The sequence below is a fragment of the Polistes fuscatus genome, unplaced genomic scaffold (assembly GCF_010416935.1).
Source record: "Polistes fuscatus isolate 324 unplaced genomic scaffold, CU_Pfus_HIC Scaffold66, whole genome shotgun sequence".
NCBI classification, from domain to species: domain Eukaryota; kingdom Metazoa; phylum Arthropoda; class Insecta; order Hymenoptera; family Vespidae; genus Polistes; species Polistes fuscatus.
Genome location: NW_025113147.1, coordinates 67,167 through 84,769, shown reverse-complemented (window position 1 = coordinate 84,769; position 17,603 = coordinate 67,167).

The following is a 17,603-nucleotide window of genomic DNA, read 5'->3' as shown; positions in this document are numbered from 1 at the left end:
AATTCTATTTTTTGAAAATCTTGACTGAATCTCACCACTTAAAAGAAACTAAGCACTACGCTGATCTTTATAGTAACGGAATATAAGAATAATTATATTTATATAAAATATAATTATATTATATAATATATATTTAATATATTAAATAATAACTTTATTTTTAAGATAAATAATAACTTTAAATAAGTTATTTAAATCAATTAAATTATTTACAATTCTAATAAGTTTAAATAATAACTTTATTTTAACACAATAATAACTTTATTTATTATAATAATAATTGAATTCGTATTTTTTTCTATATTACCTTCTTTTACCTTTACAATGTGGAAGTATGGAAGATTAAGTTTTTAAAGTTAGACAGAGTTGAGAAAACGCGTGCACAGTACGGAAAGTGAAGATTATTTGATGATCATACGAACATACACCTATCGTTGTTTGTTTCATTTCCTACTCTCTTTCCCCTCCATTAGCTTTAAAAATAGCAAGTTAAAGCACATTTCATAGATTAATCAAAACCTTCTACGCATTCTATAGATTTACCGGAATATATACATTGACCATAACATACAAAAAATGATATCGAAAAAATGGATTGGTTCGCGTACTTCGTTTAGGGGCAAAAACGTTGAAAGAAAATTATATATACCGCTGCTGATAATAAGTTATTATAAAGAATCGTTTCCACATTTTTTCGGCGTTCCGAAAAAATTTCTTCGCTTGGTGCCGGCTGCGTTACTTCGGATTACTTCTCTTACGATTGGCCGTTCTCGGAAGTAGTAGCTCGGTATGACGGTCGAAATTTCGACGTTTTCTCATGAATTTTTTTAAATTTGAAAATAAAATGCAATCGTTTCGAAATTTTTACATGTTTTCATAGGTGTCTTGAAATGTACAAAATAAATTTTTTTTAATTAATTTTATATTAATTCGTCAATAATTTTTTCCGTCTAAGTTGAGCCCTCGAAAAATAGTTGAATTGTTTCGGAGAAGCACACAATCTTCCGTAGTCATTTGAAATACAAAATTAAAGAGACTATTTTTCTAAAGGCTCTATTCTAATGAACTATTTAATAATATGCATATTAAAAAAAAAATAAAAATAGCGGACTTTTAAAAAAAAGGTTTTCAAAATTGAATTTTTCTTTTGATAAATTTTGTAAAAAAGTTAATTTATCATAAAAAATGTAATGTTTTAAAAGTTATGTATTTAGCTATGTGTGTTTAAAATTACAGGTTCAATTTTTAGCATAATCGGTGAGTAGTTTTAAATCAGTGCTTTCCCGAAATTCCGTAAACGTGATTTCGAGAAAAACGCGTTCAAAGTTTTTTATACTTTCATACAAACTACAGCGCGCTTGTTTCTTTTGGCTATAATTTTGAAAATATTCTACATTTTGATCAGAAACCTTTAGAAAATATTTTCAAGATGTTTTACTTGCAAAAAATGTAAAAAAATTAATTAATTTTTTAAACCCGTTACACCGACCTACTACCTAAAGTTATCGAGAAATACATAATTTATGAACGTTCATGAATATCTATGCTTGCTCTATTTGTAAAACATACAGTCTTGTTGCAGCCCGCTTAAGGGACATCACTAGTGCGAAATTTTGAAAAGTCGATTTTGTTGTTGTTGCATATTTCGATAGTCTATACCTTTAAAAATAACATACAAAAATTTCAAATGTCTATCTCAAATAGTTTTTGAGTTACATCCATCTGAAGAACAACATACTCTTACCGTACAATATCAGTAACTTAAACTTTAAACGCGTTTTTCTCGAAATGACATTTTTCAAATTTAATGCAGTTATAATTTGAAGACAAATCATCCGATCGATTTGATTCTTTTTGCAGCTTCTTTTATATATGTTTCTCCATACCAAGAACCTCCAGTTTTTCGATCGAATATAAAATGTAATTTTAACAGGCCAAAAATCATCAAATTTTCGTCAGTAGTTTCGGTACTGTTTTTGAACCCTTGGAAGATTGCAAATAACTTGCTGAATTTTTAATTTTTTGATCCAAAATTTTATTATGTACTTATTATAAATTCACAAATATTTCCTTAAATATTAAAACATTTCATGCAGTAATTTTCTTCAAAAAAATTCCCAAAAATCACCTTTTTCAGGAGGTTACACTAGTAATCCTGCCCCTTTATGATTCTTTTGAATGTCCGAATGCGACTTCGTGGTAAAGCGCTAGAATGGATGCATTCGCGACCTGAATTTCTGGAAACCAACCTAAACGATCTGATGGAGAGATTCGAAAACATGTTTTATCACCGGCCCAGTAAGTTAGTTTTTGAACACCGGCCAGATAGTAAAATGATCCATGTCGACGCTTTAAGTGGACATCCTCTACCATTATTAGTTTTGCGTTGATTATGACTGGCCCGAACAAGCCTAATGGGTCAAAAACTTGCGCGATTTCTAGAACTATATTTTGTTTGCTTATCTTGTATGGATTGCTCTATTGTTTTACCGTATAATCTATGGTATTCTCCACGGCGTTCCAATTTACTCCCAGCGTTTTAATAGTGTTCGAAACATCTAAACTTACGAGCTTGTTATTGGTTGTGTTATTAAGACCTCTCAAAATTTCCGCGTTATTAGAATCCCATTGTCTCAATTGCATTCCTGCTTTATTTGTTAGGTTAATAGCTCGTCGCGGATTTGCTTCGCTTCGGATACAGTATGAGCTCCCGTCAAAGGTCGTCTACATAGAAATCTTCCTTTAAGATGACGGAAGCCCTTGGATATTGTTCGAACTCTTCATTGGCAAGCTTATGCAGGGTGCGAGTTGCTAGAAAAGATGCAGATGCCGTTCCGTTTATTACCGTGTTTAGTCTGTAGGTTTTCATCGGCTCATTTTCATGTTGACGCCAAAGAATATTTTAATACTTGCGGTCACGCGAATCCATTATTATTTGTCTGTGCATCTTTGCTATGTCCGCCGTGAGTGCGAACGCGTGTGATCGAAATCTTGAACCAAAATTGTGAACAGATCTTCTTGAATGGTTGGATCGACCATTAATATATCGTTTAAAGATAGACCGTTATTCGATTTTGCAGACGCGTCGAACACTACCCGAAGTTTCGTGGTTAGGCTAGATTGTTTTATTACTGCGTGGTGGGGTAAATAATAGCCGTCATTACGGCGCGGGGGAGTGGATTCTTTCCATGTGACTTAAATTTTCGCATTCAGATAAGAATTCCGCATATTCCTTTCGAATCTCCGGTTTGCATTCTAAATATCGTTCTAATGTATGTAATCTTCTTAACGCATTGATATATGAATCGTTTAATTGATTTATGTCTTCCTTAAATGGCAATCTCACGACATACCTACCCGATTTGTCGCGCAAAGTGTTGGTTTTGTAATTATTTTCGCAGCATTCCTCTTCGTGAGACCTGCTACTTTTTTCTGGGGTTCGTTCGATGCGCCAAAATTTTTCTACTTGATCGTGCAATTTAACAATGGCGGTATGGCACTTAACGGTTTGTGGAACAGGCATGTTTCCATTCGTTACTACTATCCAATCTAGTCGCTTGTTTTGTACGGCTAATGATTCGTTAAGTTGGACGATTTAACCGACACGCTATAAGCTACAGAATATTTCCATCCCGATAATTGCATCGATTTCTGATGGTTTAGCGAAGTCGGGATCAGTTAATTGAATATTCGAGGGAATAACTAAATCTTCCGACGGTACTTGATGCTACGGCGAAGTATTTGTTATATTAGGCAAAAGTAAAAATTTTAGTTTCGCGGTATAATCTTCTGTTCGTGACAGCTTTGTGGTCACCATGATCTTGCTAGCGTTAGTTTCAGTCTTATTTATTCCTGCTATTAGTATGTCTACGACTTGTTTGGGAATATGAAGTTTATTTGCAAATTCTACCGTTAGAAAATTAGCCTCGGCACCCGAATCCAAAAGTACACGACATTTGTGTGGAATCCTGTCGCGATCTATCACCGCGGTTAACCCTTTGAATGCTAAAGGCGTATATATACGCCCTCGCAAGTCCATCAATATATACGAAAGGCGTATATATACGCCCTCTGTATTTTTTAGCCATAACACTTTTATTACTGTTTTACCAGTTGATTCAACATGGAATTTGTTGTCTTATGTACATAGCAACTAAATATCGGCAATTGTTTCAATATCGTTCAATCAATTGCCTTCATATTACACTGCTCTTCTACGTTACGCTCTCGTATAATCTCTTCGTGCATTGATTCCTGTAAACCTGTTTCTTTACAGAATATGTAAGTATTTATATTTATTTTTTTATTTTGTGATTAGTTTTTGAATTTATCCATTCGTTATTTTTTTAAATAATATAGTACACCCTAAAAATGTTTGGCCAGAAGAAAAGAAAACGTATGTACCTAAGTAGTAGTTAAAGGAAAAAATAGAGCTTCTTGACGACATATTTTCCTCGTCTGAAGAAGAGAATTTAATTGTTCAAAAATCAAGACGCGTTTTGCGCTCATTAAGTTCAAGCTCCGAATCAGAAACTGGAGAGCAAGATATTTCACAATTGCAAGAAAATAATGCCAATGAATTTACATCGCCAGATCCATTTGTAAACATCTGTTGGTCGCATGAAAATTTAATTCCAAAAGTACACAACTTTGATGATAAAGATTTTGGATGAAAAGCAGCCCTAAACAAAAAATCAAAACCGTTAGATTATTTTCAATTATTTTTCCCAGAATCATTAGTAAATTGTATTGTAAATGAAACTAATAAATACCATAATTATTTAAAAAAAAAGCGTACATGGAAGGCTAATTCGCGAATAAATTCATAGTACGATACTAATGTAGATGAAATATACTGTTTTTTAGGTACCGTATTACTAATGTCACGCGTAAAAAAACTTTCTTACCCGGAATATTGGTCGAAAGACAAATTTATGAAAACTGACATTTTTCATGATATTATGTCTCGAGATAGATTTTTAAACTTAATACAGTGCTTACATTTTAGCAATCCCGAGGTACTAAACTGTAGAGATAAATTGTTCAAAATTCTTGAACTAAATGATAGATTTCGATTGATTTTAAAACAAAATTTCTACCCGTTTCAAAATATTTGTATAGACGAAAGTTTATTATTGTTCAAAGGTCGCTTATCCTTCAAACGATTTATACCATCTAAACGCAATCGATTTGGCATAAAGTCTTTCATTGCTTGTGACTGTAAAACGGGGTATATTTTTGACATGATAGTATATTCAGGTTTGGAAACACACAGAAATTTCTGTGTTCCAAGAAAATTTGGGTAAATCCGGTAATATAGTCATGACTCTCATGAAAGATTATCTCGGGGAAGGTCACAGTTTATATGTGGATAACTGGTACACGAGTCCACTTTTATTTAACACATTACACTTGAAACAGACAAATAGTTGTGGTACCGTAAGAAAAAACCGCAAATATGTACCAATTATTTCAAACAAACTGCAAAAAGGAGAAATATCATTTCGATCAACTGAAACTTTATTATGTATGAAATGCAGGATAAAAGAGAAGTTTGGATGTTGACAAGTTTACATCACGCTGATATCGTAGCAACAAGAAAGTTCATTACCTTACAAAAACACCAATAAAAAAAACCAACATGTATACAGGATTACAATCGTAATATGGGTGTTGTAGATAAGACCGATATGGTAATTAGTACTATTGAGTGTATTAGGAAAAGTTATAAATGGTACAAAAAAATTTTTTTTTCATTTATTAGATATAAGTATTTGGAACGCATATGTTTTATATAAATACGTATCAGGTGAAGAGTTAAAATTCGTGACATTTCATTTACTAGTGTTAAAACAAATATTTGGAAAATTTTTTTACGAATTTCAAATACATACCAAAGGAAAAGAAATACCGACGATCCCTTACGTCTTATTGAAAGGCATTTTCCAAGTACTTGTGTCAATCCGTCTGCGAAAAAAAAGAATCAAATGCGAAAATGTGTGGTATGCACTAAACATAAAATCCGACGAAAAAGCAGATATGAATGTAAAAAATGCGATGAAGGTTTATGCGTTGATCCATGCTTTCAAATATAGCATACACAAATTGATTATTAACTTTTTCTATTAAAATTTTATCTTTATTCGTTCATTATGGTTTTATTATTTTTATTATTATTATATTAAAATTATCAAAATATCCTGTTAAAGTTGTCATATCCTGTGTTACATTATACATTTTGGATTTTTTCTTTTATATTTATTTACCGATTATTATTGAAGGAATGTACAAAAGTTAAGTAAATTAAAATAGCTTAAAAAGTTACTTAATATAAATAAAAAAAATTGATATTTTTAATTTTTTTGCCATTATTATTTTTTAAACCATAAGAATAGCATCAAATTTCCGGGTACTGTTTTGGTCACTGTCAGTGTCCATCAGTCAGTGGACAACTAGTCGCAGCGACCGACAAGCGAAAAACGCACCGTCCATATTGATGGATTCGTCCGAGAGCGCGCCGCAGTCAAAAATAACTATTAACCAATAGTTATGTCGGTAAGGGAACGCGATCGAGTTTTAAGTGTGCGCATCGTACCGTCGCGCTTTCTTCGTCTAGGTGTAGTAACGTGTTATGTTTATCCTTATATTTTTTGCAAGTTCTTGCACGGCACGTATCTACCTTGTGAATGCTGCGTGAACAATCAGTGCACAAACCCGTATGCTCAATGATCTTTCTTCGTTTCTCGGGTTTAATTTTTAATAATTGCTCACACTCGGACGTATAATGATTATTCTTGCATAATGAACACCGCTGACGTATTTGCGACGAGTATACTTGCATTTCATTTTGACGCAGTCCACTTTGTGAATACCTTTGCGGAATCGTGTAGCGCGCGTTGTTTTGTATTACGTTTCGAGAATTGCCACACCGCACGAATGACTTGGATGAATTGCTCATTTTAAATCTTTCCGTGTTTTTTGATTCCTGTATCGCATTTATATGCTTATTGATTACCATTAGAGGATTATCATAATACTCTTCTAGTTACTTCCATGCTATTTGGTAGTTATTTCCCGTAGTTTCTACCGCGCGGATTTTATCTTCTGCTTTTCCCGATAAGTAAGCCTTCAAATACGAAAATTTTTGTATATCTGGTAGGTCGGACTTTTTGCCGATGATCGATTGAAATTGATTCGCGAAGTTTGACCAGTCTTCGAACCGCCCGTCAAATTGCGGCAAACGCACCGCTGGTAATTTTAAGTTATTACCGTTTGTTTGAAGATTGTTCGCGTCTAATGGGGCATTCACGGCTGATAGTGATACAGGCGAATCGGTGGCTCGAGTTGTTAATGAATTGAATTTCGTTAATATTTCTTCTGCTTTATTTTCACGCTGTAAACGGCCTCGCGATAATCATCACTCTCTTGGATATGAGCTTCAAGTCGGAGCTTCAAAGTCGGAAGCTTTATTTAATAGATCGTCTTAAATAAGTTCAAATATCACTATATCCGAATTGATATCGTTTAATCTTAACTTGCCATTTGCTATATCCTCTCGATTAGGGTTGTCTAAACCGTTAAAGAGCTTTTTAAAAATCGTTAATTTGCTTTTTAATGCGACTGTTTGAAAAATTGCCCTGTCGTTGGTTCGCTGGAAACAAAGGGACTCGCTACAACGGTCTTAAATAATTACACAAATTAAGTGCGTGGAAATACGCAATTGTCGTCTTTATTGAGTCAATTATCAACCAGTAGAACAAGCGGCCTTCCGGAAGGGGTTTAGTACTTGCGACCATCTCCTCACAGTGATAATTCTAATAGAGAAATCAGTCGAATACAATTTCCCTCTGTACATGGCCTTCATTGATTATGAGAAGGCATTCGACTCTATTGAACACTGGGCACTGATAGAAGAACTCAACCATGCACGAATTTACTCTCGATATACTAAACTGATTAGAAGCATATACCAACATGCTAGAGCAACCATTAAAATGCACGAATGTACTAACAGCTTCACGATCGAGAGAGGTATTAGACAGGGAGATACAATCTCGCCTAAACTATTTACTTTGGCACTCGAAGGCGTCTTTAAAAGGATGGACTGGTCGGGTAAAGAAATAAATATCAATGACGAAAGATTAAATCATCTAAAATTTGCAGGCGACGTTGTTCTGTTCGCGGAAAATGAGGAAGACCTAAAAAATATGATAGCAGAATTAGAGCAAACATCAAAGGAAATAGGACTTAAAATCAACCTAAGTAAAACAAAGACAATGTGTCGACAAGATCCACAAATAACTGTAAATGGAACACGGATAGACAACGTCAGAGAATATATATATCTTGTACAAAGTGTAACACTGGGAAAGCAAAATAAAGATATGGAAATAGAGAGAAGACAACGACTGGGATTGGTAGCATTCGGAAAACTAGCTTTCATTCTGAAAAACAAAAAGATACCCCAGCACTTGCGATCCAAAGTATTTGACCACTGTATTCTTCCTGTTATAACCTATGAAGCTCAAACCTGGACCCTCACAAAACAAATAATAACAAAACTAGAAGTGACACAAAGGGCTATGGAAAGGGCAATGATCGGTATCTCGTTAAGACAAAGGAGAAGAAACGAATGGATCAGGCAGAGAACTAAAGTAACTAACATAACAACAAGAATAACACAGTTGACATAGGACTATGCCGGACACATAGTTCGCATCAAAGACAATAGATGGAACGCTAAGATGCTCAAATGGAGACCATGGGCGAGAAAAAGAAATAGAGGTCGACCAATAACTCGATGGTATGACGATATCAAGAGATCAGCAGGACTACCATGGATAAGAATCGCACAGGATAGGAATAGATGGAGAATGGATGAATACTGGGGCAAACGGATTAAAGAAGAAAGAAGATTGAGTCAAAAAGATAGATGAGAACAGTCCACTGAATTGCACACAATTTGAGTGTTTCGCACAGCGATTTTATTGATGCACTGCGAGTGAGATGTTGAGATCGCCTAACGGTCAGCGACCGATCACACGTGGTCGGCACACCACGAGAAGAGATGAGTGTAAAAGTTGATGCACTAAATGCCCCTTAAGCTGATTGACGCACCGTTGCTTCAATCGCTAGATGAGAAGACCGTAAGATTTATCTGAGAATTACAATGACCCTTGAGTTCACACACTAGAAAAAAAAACTATAATAATTGAGATAAAACCAAAGCACGTGTTATCGAAACCACGAGTAGGTAGACAATAATCGTTAGTGGCCGTTATTCCCGTTGAATCTGATGAGAAGAATAATGAATAAATCATAAAACTGAATGAATATCTAAAAAGAAAATACATACAACTCTACAAATCCTCCAGGGTATGTTACTTCTTAAAACATTCTGACAGATGTAAAGCCACTTTATATTTTGCGCATTCCCACTTCGTTGCGCTTCGAATTTTATGTTTATAGCAAATTTTGCACATCCTTGTTGGATGCTTTTTCCGAGGTGACGGATCTATATTTTGGGGGAAGTGAGCCTAATATTGAGCTTTGAGTCAAAGGCGTGTTTTAAATAATGATTTCCCACGCATTTTGTAGTCCGGTAATTTAACAATTTGTAAAATTTACTCTGCTATATGTACACGGTAATGAACATAAGTCTCCCGTTTTCGACTTTAAATGGTTTTCTGCATAATATAGGTATTGAAAAGAGTCATATCTGATATGTAAATGAAAAGCTTTTAGTATCCTTTCATGACTTTTCTCATTATTAGGAAACAAGCTAATTTCTGATCTTGATGATCAACTGCACCCATATCCTTGTTATATTCTACGATACATTTCGGCTTCATTACTTTCTGTAATTGTTTGTTTGATTGCTCGACCATCTCTACAGTTTTGTGTTTTGTGGAGAGCATATATACGTCACGTTTGTCTTTCCATCGCAGAGCTGTCAAATTATTGCAACATCTCCACACAAATTCTCCTTTCTTCTAAATATGCTTTTGCATGTCTCGTGGCATATTTTTTCTGTTCTTGCGTACCGTCCCGATAACGTTTGTCTATTGCTGATTTAATTTTAGAAACAGGTTGGGTGAAGAGTACCAGTTTTCCAGGAATAAATTATATCCTTTGTTTATTATAGATTTTGACAACTCCATCACAACGTTCTCCGATGCATTATCGTTTCAATTAATTCTGTCCTGGCCTATATATATATTATGACAGAAACCGGTACCTGCCAAATCTATGATTGTTGTGTCGTACTTTCCTCTTCACTACTCTCATCTATAATCATACGCCTTATACGCTTTGCGACTGGCATAATTGCGTCACTATCGGAGGATTCGTTATCACTACCTTCATTTAAAACTTTTGTACCTTGCATTTTGAAGAGGTTTCTTAAATTTTAATATCTGAACTGCTTAGTAACAGACACGATAAGAATCGTGACTGACTGTCATGAAGTACTGATAGAAACTAACATTCAGTCACGACCGTAACGGGCAAAAAGTCAGTCCGCGAGCTCGGCTTATTATGTTTACGTTATGCTCAAGTATCTGGTCGCGAGTCAGACTCGCTAAAGTACGGGAAAGGGTTAAGGGAAATAAAATAGAAAGGACATAGGTTGTTAAAACATTGTTAGGAGAACAGAGTAAATAATTAAATATTTGTTAGTTTGGATGAAACGTGTTACTTTATTTTAACAGAATATATATGAGAGTTTTAGATTTCGCGAGCGTGCTTCAATGCAATTCACTTTTCGACCACCGAACTCAGCACGGTTGTCTCTCGGCTCGCTTCGATGCACGAGCATCGCCGAGTATATTTCATGCTTGTACAGTTACACGCAGAACCGTGCGTCTGTACACTTGCTTACAGAAATACGCTGAACTCAGCTTGCTTTATTATAGATGATAAAAGGCAAACCGTTTATTCAACTACAAACGACAAACGTAAAAATAGGAAAAACAAACGGCACAAATGTGGAACAATCCAAACATAGTCTGCTACTGTCCTTCATCCCCTCGCGCATATTCGTATGAACAATCATATACACACATGAATACAACATAGTGATGCGTATAATTGCCGAATCTTCAACACAAATTATCATAAAGACTCATTTATTCACTAAGAAAAAATTATTAGTAACTAATTGATTTTTATCTTGTCCAGAAAATAAAATTATTAAAATAGGTGTCGTAGGAAGATTCGACGGGTTAAAAAATCTTTTCGAACGTTATTTTGATCTTGTTGAACGTTTCGTCCCTTTCATCGGGACTTCATCAGCAACTGAAATTTTTATTATGACTTATTTGAAATAGGATTGTTCTGTTTATTTATACCTCGCTCGTGATTTTATCTATGTGTGAAGCCAGTTCCTTTAGTCTTTTTCCAAAATATGAATTGTAAAATATAATATCTAAATGTAACTAGAATTGGAAAGCCCTTTTCATAATTATTTCCATCGATCTGAATAAGAATAATAGTCAATAAAAAAACAAATATAGAATAACGCTGCATTATATTATAAATACTAAAATACTCTCTTTTTTTATTACTCTGACATATATTCATCAAGTTAACATTTCGGATTATTATGCAAATCTAAATCGCTTTCTAACAGGTCATATGTAATTACAAAAGGAAAACAAATTTCAATAAATTTATTTATATTTTAGAAATATTTGAAACGTTTAAAAAACAAATGTTTCTTTTTTATATGGACCGTTTATTTTTAAGGTAGTGGAAGTCTATTTTCTATTGTTTCAAGAAAAAATCAAAAGTTTCCATATTAGTCAATTCAAAAATATTCATTAATTATGTTTAGTCTGACTATGTATCTATTATTTTTTTTGAATATGTAACTTGATTATATGAATTTCTTTTAGGCTAATTAAACTGAAACAATGTATATTTACGGGCTACAAATAAATTTAAATTACTGTCAGAATTAGTTAATTGTTAAAATCATTTAATTTGAATTTTGAAAAATCTCAAATATCTCTTTAATAAGAATATCAAATTTAAATATCACTTTAAAATTTTAATAACAAAAAATAAAATCGAAATAGAATTTTTTATTTTGAAAGTTATTTATATTGTTAAATAAAACATAAGATATTAGTATTATTTACTTATGCTCTTCATGTAGCAGTGTTTAGAAATATTCCTGATCAACACGAGGTATATAGTGTAATGACTATTCGCAATTCTAATATTTTTTGTAAGTAATAGTAAAACATATATATATATATATAGGGAATAGTTTTTTAACCCTACAGATACTCTAAATTACTCTTTACCCACACTCCCACAATCCCACACTCGGCCATTCTGAACGTAAATTCGTCTTTGAATGTATCTCTCTCTCTTCTTTTCAAGCATTCACTCATCCATAACATCTTTCGTTCTAATTTCGCTTTTATTTTGCATTTAGTATCTCACTCACTCATAACATCATTTGTTCTAACTTCGTTTTTATTTTACATTCTCGTATCTCACTCATCCCCATACGTACACTCATCCATATACATAGGCGCCTTCGTTTACAAATTTTATTATATTTTATTCTCGCTCGCTTTCGCTCTCGCACTCATTCTGTTCACAAGTGAAGTCAATCCACAGTTTTATGTGATCCGCGGAAACCGTCGTATTAATCGGGCCCTCGTGCTCACCAATCTTACTAACCACGTACCTGTTTCCTCGTAGTACACGCGTTATGCTATAGGGACCTAAATATGAAGTGGCTAAATTTAAGCCAGGTCTGAACTGAGTCCCCTTAATTGCTACTAAATCGTCTTCTCTGTAGGGACGAAAACCCACTCGTTTTTTATTATATGCCTTACAGTTTTCCGCCTGTAATTTCGTTATTTTTTCGGCAGCTAGTTTGCGTAGCTCTTCGCGGTTGTCGTGGAAGTCGTCTAACCACTCTTTCTCTAGATGGTCGCGAATCTCTAAATTTTCGTGTAAACGTGCATCTACCCCGAACATTACTTTAAATGGAGTGGTTCCGATACCACGATGCTGCGTGACATTCAGGTATTGCTGTGCTCGATCCACGAAACGATACCATTCCTCTTTTTTCGAATGCGCAAGTTTTGTCAACAACGGAATAAGCGTCCTGTTCACTCTTTCGACCTGACCGTTCCCCCTCGGTACTCCTGTGGCGATACACACATACTCGATAGCCTCTTCTCTGCAATAGTCCTCAAAATCTCGTGATGTAAACGCGGTTCTTCTATCGGATATTATTCGTCGCGGATTCCCAAAAATGACCGCCTGCTTTTTAAGACGATTCAAAACCTCGCTCGATGAAGTCGTCTTAGTCGGATGTAACCACGTGAATTTAGAAAAACTGTCGACCACTACGAGAATATGACGATAATTTTTTCCCGTGGAAGGAAGCTGTCCAAGATGGTCTACGTGATAGGTATCCAACGGTAGTTCGCCTTTATTAATAGGGTTAAGCAAGCCCTCTAACCTCCCCTCTTTTATCTTGGATAAAATTCACTCTACACAGTTGTGAATTACTCTTTCCAACTTTGGTTGTAGCCCTGGAATCCAATATTCTTTTCAAAAGCATTCTGGTTTTGTTCGCGGCGAAATGACTTATCACATGGTAATTTTTTTATAACTGACGATTGCATTTCTTTTGGTACGACTATACGTACGTCATCTCCTACTTTCTTAAACAACACGCCTACTCGTATGATATATCCATCGTCTTTACCAATTTTAACCATCTCGTATATTCGTTGTACATCGACGTAGTCTCTCTACGCTCGTCATAATCGTAACGTTATCGAATCAATCTCCTGGTCTAACGCGAAACACGAAGCAATCGGATTTCTACTAAGGGTATGAACGCGTGCCATCCTCCTACTCGGTCGATGCTCTATACTGTAATTAAACTGTTCAAGGGCTAACGCCCAACGCGCCACTACCACGCATAAATCCTTTTTCCTCATCGTAAGTGCAAACGCCTGGCAGTCCGTCACTATTTTAAAAGGAACACCCAATAGAAAAGTCCTAAACTTCCGTAGTGCTCTTACTATCGCGAGTACCTCTAATTCGTAGCTCGCATATTTACTTTCCATCGGTGTTGTCTGTCCACTCGCGTAATATACCGGGTGTAATTCTCGTGTTACACTATCTCTTTGCATTAGTATTGCACCGAACCCGCGTGACGATGCATCGGTATGCAATTCTGTTTCTGCTCAGGCCTTATATAATCTCAAGCAAGGATATTCGTACAACTTAGCTTTTAGTGAATTAAACGCGGCTCTTTCCTCTTCGGCAAAATCGACCTCTATGTTTTTTCTCAGTAAATTAGTTAATGAACGAGCAATTTCGGAATACTTCAGGATGAATTTACGGAAGTAACCAGTCAATCCTAGGAAACTCTGGATTTGACGCTCTGTACATGGTTCTGGAAAATCGCGTACCGCTTCAGTTTTCCGTTCGGACGGAAAAACGTAGCCGTTTTCTATAACGTGTCCCAAGAATTCCACTCTGCTCTCTAAAAATTTACACTTTCCCCAGTTTATTGAAAACCCTGCTTCACCCGCAACTTTTAGTCCTTTTTTTAACTTATTTAATCCGCTCGTTAAATCTTCCGACGGTATGATAAGGTCGTCCATATATGCTAACACTACTTTATCGTTTATTAGTTCTCTGAAAATCGCGGTAATGTACCTCTGGAAAACAGCTGGAGAGTTACATAACCTAAAAGGAACTCGTAAAAATTCATAATGCCCGTCAGGTACTATGAAGGCCGTAAACTTTCATGATTGCTCATCTACTGGTACATGAAAGAATCCGTTTTTTAAGTCTAACGTGCTGAATACTTTTGCACCCTGTAACGCGTCTAATTGGTCTTCAATCAGTGGTAGCGGATACCTATATCTTACTACTTTTCTATTGAGTTCCCGATAATCAACACACAACCGATTTGATCCGTCTTTTTCTCTGACCAAAACCACCGGACTCGCGTATTCCGAAAGCAATAGTCTTACAATACCTTCTTTGATCCACTCATCGATCTGTTTATTCGTCTCGTCTTTCTCTAAAGGAGATAACCGTCGCGCTCATCGGCTAACTGGTTCGTCGTCTTTTAACACTATTGTCATCTTAACTCCTACTTCCCGACTCTTTTTAGGAATTTACTCTTCTATCGCTACTTTCACCCCCTCTCTAACGCTCGGATCTGATATATGTGAAAGCTCTAACTCGTTCGTTTATACATCAATCGCAAAAACCTCCGGAACTTGTTCTGTTTGAATAACCGGCTCTTTGGGTCACATAAAAATCTCACCGTTCTTTATCTCATAGTTTATAGTGAGCAAAAAGTCAAGCCATAATATCATAATATACCCTAACAATTCATCTACCATAACTCGAATAGTAATGGGGTAAACCTCGTCGTCAACGCTCATTCTTGTTTGGAATACGCCATCGTAGGTCTCACCCTCGTGCTGACTCCATTGACCAAGATCTCTGCTCCTGTCAAGGTCGGCGAACCAATTCCTTATACTGGCTCCAGTTGATTATGGTGATATCGCTGCCTGTATCCACTAGGGCTGATACGACGTGACCTTGGATGTCCACCTGCTTCCAGATCTTGGGTCCTTCTACCGGTACCACCGTCGTTGCTGTCGCCGTGTTCTCCGCCACCGTGTTCGCTTCGCGTGACTGCACCCCTCTCGGACATAGTGCCGTTCGATGCTCTCGCTCGTTGCATTTAAAACACTTAGGACACTGTCCTCTCGTAGGGCACTCCGCGCCCATATGATTTGCCTCACCACAATTGAAACAACGTCTGTGTCTCTGAATTTCCAACATTGTAGCCTCCTCCCGCGCGCTTCGTTCCTCCTGACGCTCCTCTCCAAAGCTGCTGGCGGCAATGGTTCTCCCACCGCTTTTTCTCTGTGCCTCGGATTTGGTTCTCTCCCACAACGTGATGCTCGCGAAGGACCGAAGAAGATCATCTGTGGTTCGCGATGCCTGAGCTCGCGCTAAATCTCTTAACCGTCTGTCGGGTATCCCCTGTATGATGTACCCGAGAAGTTCTTCTCCTCTTATTGCAGTTCGGTTTCCCAAGATGACCTTTTGGTGCAGATATTGGGAAAATGTTTCCGTCGGCTTCCACATACGCTCCTCGAAGCGCATTCGCGCTGCGAATATATCTTCTGGGTGGTAGAACATTCGTCTTTTTTAATTGTCGTAGCAGCTCATCCGCCGCTAACGACACGTATTCTGTAGTAAAGTGATACCACTCTTTGGCATTCTCCGTTAAACGCGATGCAATCAATAACCGGGTCTCCGTATCGGTTAAATTAAAATCAGCTCTGACGGCTTGGAGCTTACCTTCCCAAATCTCGTTATTCGACGTACCATCGTAATAGTAAATAGACGTACCATCTTTAATGTCCTTCATTAAGGCGGCGATGTTTTCTCTTCTCGGCGGCGTACTTATCACAGGTATCTCGAAGTTAGGCCGACCACTGATACTTCTTAATTCCTCCGACAACTGCAGTATTTGCCGCTCCAGGGTTTCCATCCGCACCTCTCGTGCGTTTCCGTCTGGACCTTGAGTTCCCTCTTCGACAGATCGAGCATCTTTCTCTTCAATGCTTGCTCCTCTGGAAGTCCAACCTTTAGCTGGGTTTGCTTGCTGAATTCTGGCCAAAAGTTCGGCCCTTTTTCCATACGTTGGCAAATTGTATTCTCTTAAAATTTCTCTTAGCTCTTCTACTTGGAATCTTCGGGTGCGAAACTCATGATTGTATGGCTAATGATGTACACTTTACACTCACTGCTTAATTTCTCGCTCTATCTATTCTATTTTCCCGCTGTATCTCTGTTCAGATCCCGGAGTGAGTTTCCAAAATATGTAGTAAATATTTTTGAGCAACGCTACTTTTACTCTGTTCAGATCCCGTCTACTCTGTTCAGATCCCTTTTATTCTGTTCAGATCCCGGCTGAGCCCCCAAAATATGTAAGAAATAGTTTTTTAATCCTACTGATACTCTAATTTACTCTTTAGTCCGATATTGGTACTCTACTCTTTAAACTCTTACTCTACTCTTTTAACTCTTACACTCGTCGATACTCTTTACACTCGTTAATAAACTCATCAAACTCATCAAACTCGTCAAACTCATACCCCTCTGCCCATTCTCTCACCTTATATCCTTTCTTCCTTTTGTCTTCCCCGCATCCACATTAAATACATACATACACACATACTCTCTCGTTCCCTTCATACTACAATAATAAAGGAAAACATTTCTTATACCTTTACCTAACCGAAAAACAACTTTTTACTTATACTCGACTATTCTTGAATATTCATATTTCAACGCCTCTTGCTTCTATATTTATTCCAATCCCACATCTATGAAGACGGCGGAACAGTACTCTTTATTTTCTAAAGCTGTTATTATAGTATTAGTTAGTCTGTGTACTTGTTCAACGGTAGAGTGTTTGTTTCGGAATCCAAATTGATGGTCAGGAATCAGGTTTTGTCCGAAATTATTCGTTTCATTCTTTGGTATATTATTTTTTCAGTAGTTTCGATAGTAATGGTAAGAGCGAT